Source organism: Loxodonta africana, chromosome 6 (assembly GCF_030014295.1).
Source record: "Loxodonta africana isolate mLoxAfr1 chromosome 6, mLoxAfr1.hap2, whole genome shotgun sequence".
Taxonomy (NCBI): Eukaryota; Metazoa; Chordata; class Mammalia; order Proboscidea; family Elephantidae; genus Loxodonta; species Loxodonta africana.
This window is the reverse complement of record NC_087347.1, coordinates 3,594,330-3,606,723: the sequence shown is the minus strand read 5'-3', so window position 1 is coordinate 3,606,723 and position 12,394 is coordinate 3,594,330. Positions and strand designations below refer to the sequence as shown.

The 12,394-nt window shown below is 50.0% G+C and overlaps 1 protein-coding gene across 2 annotated transcripts in view; it reads right to left on the bottom strand.

Annotated features, from left to right (window-relative positions):
- The window catches only part of HDAC4 (histone deacetylase 4), a 338,607-nt gene that overhangs the window by 226,244 nt on the left and 99,969 nt on the right, over window positions 1–12,394 (bottom strand). The gene's annotated exons all lie outside the window — the stretch shown is intronic.

The window sequence follows — 12,394 nt, the reverse complement described above, 5'->3', positions numbered from 1 at the left end:
ATGTGTGGAATGTATATGTGTGTATGGGTGTATGTTACATCTGCACATTACATATGTGCGTGTTACATATGCATGTACGGTGTCGCATGTGATGTATTACATATGCGTGTGTTACGTATGTGTTGCATATGCATATATGGATGTTATGTGTGTATATTACATACACATGTGTTGCATGTGTGTTACATATGCATGTTACGTGTGTGCTACACATGCATCGTGGATGTTATGTATATTACATATGCACGTGTGTTACATGTGTGTATTACAGAGGCAGGTGTTACATGTGTGTACTACGTATGCACACATGAGCATTACATGTGTGCGTTACATACGCATGTGTTACATGTGTGTATTACGTATGCACAAGTGAGCATTACATGTGTGTATATTACATATACATGTGTTCATATGTGTTATATACACATGTATGGGTGTCACGTATGTGTGTATATTACTTACGCACACATGCTACATATGCGTGTTACAAATGCATGTATGGGTGTGTACCATTTTAAAAAACAAAACATCCAATCCTTCTCATTCTTCGTTCATTCCTCCATCCCACAGTCATTCCAAACACATGGCAGACTGTGCCAGCCACTGAGAGAACACAGCAAACACGCAGACCAGATCCCAGCTCCTAAGAAGTCTGAAGCCCAGCAGTGAGAGGCAGCTAATACACTAATGAATGAACGAAGCAAGAGGAAAAACAGCAGGTGAGTGTAGACGGGTAGCCACTGTGACTGAAAGGGCTTCCAGAACTCAAAAAATAAAATCAAATAAAACCCATTGCCGCCGAGTTGATTTCGACTCCTAGCAACCCCACAAGTAATACACACACGTGTGTCAGAGGAGAACTGCTCCACAGGGTTTTCTTGGCCTTAAGTTTTACAGAAGCAGGTCCCCAGGTGTCACGGATTGAATTATGTCCCCCAAAATGTATGTGTCAACTTAAAACGTCCCCCCAAAATGTGTGTGTCAACTCGGTGAGGCCAAGATTTCCAGTATGGTGTGGTTGTCCTCCATGTTGTAATTGTAATTTTATGTTGAGAGGTGACCCTTACTCAGGTCACCTCTCTGATCCAAGGTAAAGGGAGTTTCCCTGGGGGGTGGCCTGCACCATCTTTTATCTCTCAAGAGATAAAAGGAAAGGGAAGCAAACAGAGAGTTGGAGACCTCATACCACCAAGAAAGCAGCACCTGGAGCAGAGTCTGTCCTTCAGACCTGGGGTCCCTGCGCCTGAGAAGCTCCTCAACCAGGGGAAGATTGAGGACGAGGACCTTCCTCCAGAGCTGACAGAGAGAGAACGCCTTCCCCTGGAGCCAGCACCCTGAATTTGGACTTTTAGCCTACTTTACAGGGAGGAAATAAATTTCTTTTTGTTAAAGCCATCCACTTGTGGTATTTCTGTTACAGCAGCACTAGATAACTAAGACACCAGGCCCCTCTTCCACGGCACCACTGGATGGGTTCAGACCACCAACTTTCAGGTTAGCAGACGAGCACAAACTGTTTGTGCCACTAGGCCCTTTCTAAACTCAGCAGCTGGGATTTAAGCTAAACCCTGAATGACAAGGGGTCCCGACACTTGGGAGAGAAGACCAGGCACAGGAAGTGGTTAGGGCCCAGGCCCTAAGGCACAGGGGGCTTGCGGGGTTCACAAAACAACAGGAAACTTGGATTCAGGAGAGTGTAATGTGGGCAGGAAGGTGGGGAAGCCAAGGCTGGAGCAAGAGCCCAGGCCTGAGCAGGCCACCATGAGGGTCCTGGGGGCCTCCGCAGAGCTCAAAGCCAAGAAGGAACATAAGCAGACTTGAGCACCCCCACCACACAGATACAGCCGACACAAATAATCTCAATAGCACAGATAAGAGGAAAACATAGTAAAATAATTAGGAGAGATGAGTCTGGGAATGTATTACCTTTGGTTTCAATGATTGTTTGAGTTGTAAGTGTACGTAATTTATTTTTTAACACTGGCTGCTTTCAGCTGGCAGGAGCGAGCCCACCAGTGGGAGGCGGGAGAAAAACGGGGGAAACAGACAATGTTTTGGAGGAAGTGTCATCGGGAAGTCATGCTGGGCTGGATGAGGAGTTAGCAAAAGAGAAACTGGAGAACAGCATTTCCTAGATGTTTGGGCTGAACCTCCAGGCTGGCGGCCGTGGCCTCCTGGGCGTGGAGAAGGGGTGAGCTGGGACAAGGAGAAGGACAGAGCGCTCCGGGATCGGAGTGGGGTCCTGAGGAGACAGTGCCCGGCGGGGACACTCCCCTGCAGCTGGTGGGTCAGCTCCAGGCACATGCAGCAAGGGGACGTGCCAGCGGCACCCAGAGGAGGACCCCTCCAGCCACCAGGGGCCGAGGCAGCTGCTCCTCTAGCTCTGATCTACTGGACGCCACCACTTGGGTAGAATGTGAAATCACCCACCAGAGCCTCAGTGTCAAATCGCTGTAAACATCTCCTGGTTGTGGACGAGTCGGCAACTGGGCGACTGGAAAGGAAGCATCCCCTGAAGTCGGCCTCCGCAGTGGGTAGAGGACCCTGGACGTGGACCTCAGTGGGTAACGGTGAGCGGCAGGCCGCCTTCCTGATGAGTGTGGGTCTCAGGAGAGCAGACTCTGACCCCAGGCCTGGGTGAGCGGGACAGAGGGAGTGAGAGAGAGGGAGCCAGCCCCGGGAGGGAGGAGGTGAGCCAGGACAAGGACGCGTGATCCAGCAGCTGCTGCTCTGGGCCATCCTGGTCAACTGAGTGCTCTTTCAAACGGCCCCTCAACGCATCAGTGCCCACGGGGCTCATGTGGAAAGAAGCCAAGGAGGGAAGCCGAGGGGGCACCGGCCTTCCTGAGTGGGGGCAATAATCACGTGCAGCCATCAAATCGATTTGATTCTGACTCACAGCAACCCTACAGGACAGAGTAGAACTGCCCCACAGGGTTCCCTGTACAGAAGCAGACCTCCACATCCTTCTCCGGAGGAGTGGCTGGTGTGCTCGAACCGCCAAGCTTTCAGTTAGTTAGCAGCTGAGCACTTAACCATGGTGCCACCAGGGCTTCTTACAGGCTCCCAGAAAAAACACACAGGAGTTCTGTCAGAAAACCAACCAAGCATGAGCTCCCAACCAAAGACAAGCAGACACACAGGAAATTACTAAACGGCAGCAAAAACAACAAAGCCTAGAGTCAAACAAATGCCTCAGGTTATTAGAAGCAGAGTACAGAGTTACTATTTCTAAAACTTTCAAAGAAAATATTAAGAACAATCCATGCCAATAAACCTGAAAATTTATATGAAATGGATAAATTCCTTAAAAAAAAACTTTGATACTACAAGAATTAGCAAGTTTTAGATATGAACTTTTGGAAGTTTTCAAGGAATGGGTACTTGTAATGTCCAGGAAACTATTCCAGAGAATAGCAAAGGTTTAATATCAACAAAGGAAAACTACAGGCCAAGCAAGCTCAAGAAGAGAGACGAAAAATCCTAAATAAAGTACCACAAAACCTAATCAAGCCAAGTATAAAAAAGATGGCAAAGATCACAAGTAAGCTGGGTTCATTGTAGGAAACCAGCGAAGATTTCATAGGAGGAAACCTATGTGTAATTCACCACACTAGAAATTTGAAGGAGAAAACCACAGGATCATCACACAAGATGCAGTAAATTTAGCCACAGAGACAGCTCTGAACTTAACTTGAAAAAAGGAAGCTGTAAAAACGCACAGCAAGCATGGCTCTCGGCCTGGAATTTTAACGCCTCCTCTCTGGTGTCAAGGATGAGACGGGATGCCCACAGCCTCTGTTCCTGCTCCACACTGGAGTGGGGCTTCCCAGCCAGCACAGCCAAGAACCAAACCCGGTGCCATCGAGTTGATTCCAACTCATAGATACTCCATAGGACAGAGTAGAACTGCCCCATAGCATTTCCAAGAAGCAGCTAGTAGATTTGAACTGCCAACCTTTTGGTTAGCAGCCGAGCACTTAACCACTGTGCCACCACAGCTCCAGCCAGCACAGTAAGACAAGGAAAATTATAGCATTAATTAGAAAGAAGCAGAACTGTCATGAGTAGAGTGGAAGCACTTTGTCTTAGAAAACCCAAAGGATCTACACAAAATCTTCTAGAAACTGCGAGATTTTAGTACGGTGATTGGATACAAAATTGAAATACAAAAATCAATTGCACTCCTATATCCTAGCAGCAGAAACTATAATTTAAAAAATATTGTCTACGAGAGGGAAAAAACAAATTAGAATCTACTGAAGAATAAATTTAACATAACACATGCAAGATCATCACGGAAAAGATGATAACACCACTGAAAGACACGAAAGACCCAGTCGGTGGAAAGATACTAGGACATGGCACACAAATGAACGAACTAGTTGCTGTCAAGCCAATCCGCCTCACGGCGACCCCACGTGTGTCAGAGAACTACGCTCCACAGGGTTTCCAGTGGCTGATTTTTAGGAAGCAGGCTGCCAGGCCTTTTTTCCAATGCACCTGAGTGGACTCCAACCTTTTGGTTAACAGCAGAGTATGTCAACCATTTACACTAACCACGAATTCCACGCGAACGAATAGGGAGATCCAACACTGTAAAGGTGCCGACTCTTCCCAAATTCCTCTGCACATCCAAGGCAATTCCAATCAAATCTCCAGGTCCTTCTTCAAAGGAACTGGCCTGGGGTACTCGGAACTCTATCTGCGGGAATAATGGCTCAGCAGGAGGGAGGGAGCCTAGGCAGGGTGGTGGGAGAAGGAGGCGCCCTACAGATGTCAGAATTTAGGCTACTGCGTGGGCTGGCGAGGACAGACACGCAGCATTACGGAGCGCAGTGGGGGCCCCAGGGACAGGGAGCTGAGGGCTCAGGCACTGCAGCCACACTGGCGGGGGCACGTCTACCACACAACGGCTCTCCAAAGGGGGAAAGAAAGTCCCTATGTGGGCACCACACAGCAACCAAACCTTAAATCTGAGAGACAACTCTGTAAAAGGAGAAAATAGGCAAGGTAGGAAGGCCTTTTTGTTGTAACAAAATATTAACCGCAAAAGGAAAGGTATGTTTTCTTGCTTAGTCAAGTTAAAATTCAAGAGGAATAATTTTTGTATATAACCTTTTTCGCATTACGGGGGTGGGGGTGTGGGTGTGTGTGGGTGTGTGTGGGTGTGTGTGTGCGTGCACGCCCACATTTCCAGACTAAGTAAGCCGAGTAGAAAGTTTTTAAATAACATTTGCTCTTTTCCTGTTGCTCACCAGCATTTATTGAACTCTGAGCGTGTCCAGGACTAAGCTGGGGCAGAAGTGAAAGCGGGACAGGGATCTCAGGGCACCTGAAATTCAAGGGGAGGAGGGGGCACAAGTATTTGGGTAAAAGCAAGAGTGGGGGCTGATGGTTCCCTCTGTGGCAGCCCTGTTCTCAGGGCTCCTCCAGTGGCCCGTCAAGGGGGTCCTCTTAGCACCCCCTTCCGACACACGAGCACAGAGGACTAAAACGCCGTGCGCTGGCAGACTTGGGCGCTCAGGACTGACTCAGCAGGCTGGCTCTCCTGACCACCTCGTCCTGCCCAGTCTTTGTCAGGCCCTTTTTATAGCCCTCCACTTCCCTGTCTCCGCACTGGTCAGTCTGAGTTCACCCTCGGTGTGCAAACGTCCCTCAAACGGAGCCAAGCTCATCTCTGAGGCTCCGTTAACCAGTAACCAGCTGCCGTCCAGTCTGTTCCAACTCACGGCGACCCCGTGTGTGGAGCAGAACTGCTCCACAGGGTTTCAAGGAGGTGATGTTTTGGAAGCAAATCTCCAGGTCTGTCTTCCAAGGCACCTCTAGGTGGATTTGAACCACCAAACTCTACGCTAGTAATTGAGTACTTAACTGTCTGCACCACTCAGGGACTCCAGGGCTTTATTACTTCCTGGTTTAAAAAAGCATCATAATCTTTATTCACCATTTTGGCTTTAGATAAAGCAAATGAGAGAAGAAATAAACAGGTTTTTTTTATCAACTATAACGGACAAAAAATAAGAAGACCAAAAAACTGATGACTTTGAATAGTGGTGTTGGCGAAGAATTACTGAGCATACCATGGGCTGCCAGGAGAACGACCAAATCTGTCTTGGACGAAGTACAGCCAGAACACTCCTTAGAAGTGAGGATAGCAAGAAAACGTCTCGTGTACTTTGGACATGTTATCAGGAGGGACCAGTCCCTGGAGAAGGACATCATGTTTGGTAAAGTAGACGGTCAGCAATAGATTGACACAGTGGCTGCAACAATGGGCTCAAGCATAGCAACAATTGTGAGGATGTTGAAGGACCGGGCAGTGTTTCATTCCGGGGTACACAAAGTCACTGTGAGTCAGAATCAACCAGATGGCACCGAACAACATCGCCATAAAAACGATATGCTCTCTCCTAATCAGACAACTCCAGACAGAAAAAAGCTATAGAGAGTTAAAACAAATTTGCACTCCATTTAATTGGTTTTATCAACAGAAACTTTTGTAAACATTCCTAACCTTGACATTAACCAGGAAAAACCCATTCAAGACTCTTACTTGAAAACCTCAAATTTATCCGCAACTTTGACTACGTTTAATTGATATTTCTTTTCCAGATGTGAGCATATGTTTTCCATTTTATCAAACCTTGCTTGCAAGCAGCTCACTGTCCTAAATTACCAACTCCCAGACTACAGGGAAACAGGAGCCCCTGGTGGGGCAAACGGTGAACACGGTCACCGCTAACTGAAAACATGGAGGTCTGAGGCCGACAGAAGAAAGGCCTGGTGATCTCCTTGCAAAAACTCAGCCCTGGAACGTCCCACGGAGCACAGCTCTACTCTGACACACAGGAGGTCGCCGTGAGTCAGCATCAAACTGGACAGCAACTGGGTTGTAAGGAAATAAGGACGTCACCCCTACAAGGCAGGGCCCTGCGGGGTACACGGCACCACGGAGGCCCCTTTTACACTGCTGAATGGCTTATTTGGAGGGCGGGGAAGTACGGGGGTTAAAGCTAGTGACCTAGCATTCCCTATCGTCAAAGGAGAGTTTGGAGGGCTGGGATTCCGGGTATCAGTCTTCAAAACAAGCGGGCAGGCCAGTCAAGCTCCAGAGATCTGTGTGGGCAGGCTCGCACGCACACACAAAATAGCAACAACACATCCTGTCACCAGGGGCCCCGCTGGGAAGGGGTACAGGGGCACAGAGGGCTTACACCATCCATTCAGCAACCGCTCGTTCAGCAACCGCTCGTTCAGCAACCGCTCGTTCAGCAACCGCTCGTTCAATAATCGCTCGTTCACCAATCGCTCGTTCACCAATCGCTCGTTCACCAATCACTCATTCAATGATCATTCATTCAGCCATCTCTTGTTCAGCAATCACTCATTCAATGAACACTCGTTCACCAATCACTCATTCAATGATCACTCGTTCAGCAATCACTTGTTCGACAATCACTCATTCAATGATCATTCATTCAGCCATCTCTCGTTCAGCAATCACTCATTCAGCAATCATTCATGGCACAGGGAGGGCAGGGGGTGAGCCTTCTCACTTAAAAGTTCATTCAGTCATGACTGATAGGGTAAGTACCTCCAGCATGAAAAATGAAAGAAAAAAAAGCAGCTCGGAGTGGGGAGTCTGCCTCGACCCGGTCACATGAGCACCCAACACAGGGGACACGATTTGGGGGAATCCTGGAGTGGAAGACCCCAGAAATGCCACACTCTACCTGAGAGCTTTCAAAGGGAAACCCAAGTTTCTATCAAAGTGGACATCGTAGGAGCAGAGGAGGTCCCAGCCCATCGCACTGCCTGGGGTGGCCATCCAGCATCACCGCGAGCTCCAGACAACCGTGGCAGGGACGTCTGAAGTCACGGCTGGCCTGCAAGGGCTGGCAGGGGTGGCCGGTGCCAAGGGCCGGGCCTGGGAACGGGCACAGGCCGCAACAGCTGGGGCACCAACCAGGCTGGCTGAAAATAGACGGGTGTTTGTTTGTGCCCGGTCCTGAGACTTACAGCCCCTCACCAGGGCCACCTGGGGTGAGGGAAGGGGCTTGGTGGGGACACGTGCAGCCAACAGCAGTGATTTAAGGGCAGCGTCCTGCGAAGCTGTGGGGCAAGAAGGCAGCACAGGAAAGAGTCGAATCAGGAGTCCCTTCCTACAACTGTGGGTAGGCCCAAAGCCAGCCTGCCGCTTAGGCCTCAGGGATAAAATGGCTTCAGAGACAACCTACAATTAACATGGGAACAATTATCTTCCTAATTTAGGCTAATTTCTACTTTGCAGCCTTAGATGGCAGTTTGGGGTGGTGGAGGGGAGGCACTGGCAACATGGATGTGGTGTTTCTTATTTTATTCTTCTAAGTTCACACATCTAAATACCATAAGGAAGATTTTTTAAAAGGCCCACCAGAAGCTTCTAGAAAAGGGTCTATGCTCTAGATGGCCTATATTGTGGGAGCCTTTTCTCTTTAAGTAGCTGGCTGTGCCTGCATGAACATGGACCTTTGCTCTCAAGAGTTCACTACTCTGGAGGCTTGTTCCTTTGCCCCTGGAGTCAGGACTGAGGGCCAGGCAGGGACGCTGCTCTCACAGCAGAGCCACAGCTCCAGGGGTAGACAGGGAAGGGAGGGGCAGCTACAAGCTCGTGGGGCCTGGGTGTCAACATGCTCTGCCAGGGTGCAGGCACCCACATCCCCTGGGGAATCAGAGGCAGAGAGAATCCTCCTTGGCCCCTGGGAGCAGCTCCTTGCCCTAGAAGCCACACAAGAACCCTCCTTGGCCCCTGGAGGCTGCTCCTTGCCCTAGAAGCCACACAAGAACCCTCCTTGCCCCTGGAGGCCGCTCCTTGCCCTAGAAGCCACACAAGAACCCTCCTCGGTACTTAGGGGCTGCTCCTTGCCCTGGAAGCCCACACAATGCCAACTCTGGTTTATTGGAAATGGTCACAGTGAGGCTGCAGGCTCACCCAGTAGGGTCGCTTCCAGTTAACAGACTGCTCCCCTTGCGGTTTGTGGGTAAAAATACAAAGCCCTTTCCAGCATCTGTCTGTTCCACATGTGGTACAAAGACCTTTTCAGAGTGTGGGCGACAAGAATGGTGCTCAACTGTCAACCTCGCCGTCATCAGCACTGGGGCCAGCAGGGCTGACGGCAGGCCACGCAGAGACAGAGCCGCCCAGCAAGAAGCTAGCCTGCTGTGGCAGCTTGGCGGTGCCTGCTAGATAAAGACCCGACGACCTGAACTCAAGGTGCATCTCTTTAGTTACAGGAAAGCCAATAAACGTGCCCTAGACTTCCCTATCTGGCCACTGAAGGCAAACCAATGGAGCAGGCAATGCAAGCCACTCGGGACACCCAATTACACAATTGTGAACCACCAGAGAGAGGCAGTTGGCAGGCCGGTTGGGAAGATACCAATGTTCCCCTTTTTTTCAGTGATGGGGGTGGGACAAGAGGTAAGCGACCCAGGGCCAGGAAGGCTAACTTGGACATGGATTTTAAGTGGAAATCCTCTCTCAGAAACCAAGTAGAAACAATGAGGGACTGAAAGTTCGGCAGTAAAAGGCAGTCAGTCAACATTCAGAGCAAAATCCCATTCAGGCCCTTCAGAGAAAAGAACACTTTCTATTTTAAGTTGTTATCCAAACGATAAATAGGAAACGCTATTAAGATATTTGTTGTTGTTGGTAGATGCCGTTGAGTCAGTTCTGACTCATAGCGGCCCCACGCACAGCAGAAAGAAACACTGCCTGGTCCTGTGCCGTCCTCACAATTGTTGCTATGTTTGAGCCCATTGTTGCAGCCACTGTGTCAATCCATCTCATCGAGGGTCTTCCTCTTTTTCGCTGATCCCCTACTTTACGGAGCATGACGTCCTTCTCCAGGGACTGGTCCCTCCTGATAACATGTCCAAAGTGTGTGAGACAAAGTTTCACCATCCTCACTTTTAAGGAGCATTCTGGCTGTACTCCTCCCAAGACAGATTTGTTCATCCTTCTGGTAGTCCATGGTATATTCAATAACCTTTGCTAACACCAAATTGAAAGGCATCAATTCTTCTTCAGTCTTCCCTGTTCATCGTCCAGCTTCCACATGCATATGGGCGATTGAAAATACCGTGACTTGGGTCAGGTACACCTTAGTCCTCAAAGAGACATCTTTGTTTAACAACTGAAAGAGGTCTTTTGCAGCAGATTTGCTCAATATAATGCATTGTTTGATTTCCTGACTGCTGCTTCCATGGGCACTGACTGTGGATCCAAGTAAAAGGAAATACAGTTTTATCTAAACATTTTTTTAAAGATGCAGCTGAAACCCCTGTAGAGATAAAAGTGACTGCTGCCCTGGCCTGGCAGTTTGGGCATGGTCCCCCATCTCCCAGGAAGCGCTGCTCCTGCTGAGCCATGGACACCAAGTTCTTTCCCAAGCACTGACTCCTGCTCAGCCAATCCTCAGGGCACCTTCTCTCAAAGGGTGACTCTTGGGGGACCAGGAGTTCCATGTGATATGGGTCCCCCAAACAAACAAATGGGAAAAGTCTCTTTAAGAAGCCCAGCAGGTTCCCTAATCTGGGACTCCCCAGAACCTTCTAAGACAATTGCCTCCTGGGGGAGATGACGGTGGCAGTGGGGCCAGGGGGAAAGCAGACAGATTAAAAAGATGTTTAGGAGGCGGTTGGGAGGCTGATTACATGCCGTGAGGGGAAAAAAGAGAAGAGGCCTGTCTGACCCAAGGTCTCTGGCGGCAGGCTGTCTGGTCGAGCTGGAGGACAGAGGGACCGCCGGGGAACGCACAGCGGTGCTCAGGGGCCACACGGGTCCATCACAGCATGAAACCAGGGGAGTGAACAGAGCAGGAGATAGAAACGGGGGCTGTAGGGTCCAGACCACACACTGAGCTTGGCCAGGGCAGCAGGAGGCAGGGAGGAGCCCAGAGACCTCGGAGGTGGCAGCTCCGGCCTTGGCAAGGAGCTCAGCTGCCCAGTGGTTGCGCTTTTCATCTGTGACTCTGGACTGCTGAGCAGACATGGTGGTCAGTGCTGCGAGCCTGCGGACAGGGCAGAGCACTGGCTCTGTGAAAGCGGGCCACTTCTGTATTTACCCAAGGGATGAGTGTAGTTGACAACAGCAAAACTCGGGAAGAATCTAAATGTCCAACAACGGGAAGACTGCTGAGTAAACGGGGCGATCTTGTCAATAAAGCTGCCGCCGCTGCTGAGCACCAGCCAAGCGCATTTCACAACATGGAAAGACAACCACAGTAAGGTGACATGTGTAAAAAGTACTTTATATTCACCAACAACCCAGTTATGGAAACACCAACAGCCAATAGCAGCGACATGGGAAAGGGCTGGAAGGAGAGGCACCAAACACTTGCAACAGGGTGGCGGACGACAGGGCCACAAACAGGGTACCGTGAGCTGGGTACCATGAGCTGCTGTCTTCATAGGATTCTATTTGCTCAAAAACTTCCTAAAATAGACAGATCAGAAGAAAGCATAAGAATCGCCGTTGCTGAGGAGCGTGGCCTCGGGCCTCACTTTCCACCTGCTTGTCTCGAGAGTGTCCTTGAGGGCTTTTCCTGCCATTTGTGTCTAGCTTAGCTTCCTGGTGAGCCTCGTTATTTAAGAAGTAAAACATCCTCACCAAACCAAGAACAAAGTAGCTCCCACCGACTTCCCACGTGGGCAGACGGACACAGGTTGCCTGGACAGACGGACGCAGACTGTCTGGACAGACGGACACACAGGTCGCCTGTACCTTCCATGCCTCTCTTTCACCGGGCACAGCAGTGTCTTACAAACCAGCCTCATCCCAGCCACTCCCCTGCACTGTGGTATACTCACATCTGCTCTGCGGTGGCCTCTCACGGGCACACCCACTCTGCCCTTCCCTCAAGTTAGAGCCGGGAATCGAGCTCCTGAGCAGCACGGCGCTGTCTGGGCCTCCACAAGCTGACAGCACTAAGGACTCACTGTCCCATTGTACAGATGAGGATACCAGGGCCCCGAGCGGTGCTGGGAAAAATGGCACTTTATTTTTTTCAGGACTTTTCTGGCTCTTTTTTGTTCAGGATAGGCCACTAAATAACAACCTGGTGAGTGCTTACTTCTCCACCCTGCTGGCGGGTGACACTAATTAATGTGGGCGCTGTCAAACACCAGACTTTTAGGGACTTGCTGCGGTGAGGTCTGGGGGGCCTGGAATCGGGGTGCTCCACCAGAGCTTGGGGGGGTCTCCTTAGAGACAAATTTGGAAGGCACTGGATTAGTGATTCCACTCCTGGCCTGCCCACCTCAACCTGGAGGTGTGCTCATTTCCCCCAACACTCATACCTGATTATTCTCACCAAAAGAATGAACCGCAAGCCAGGCAGGCTCTGAAAGG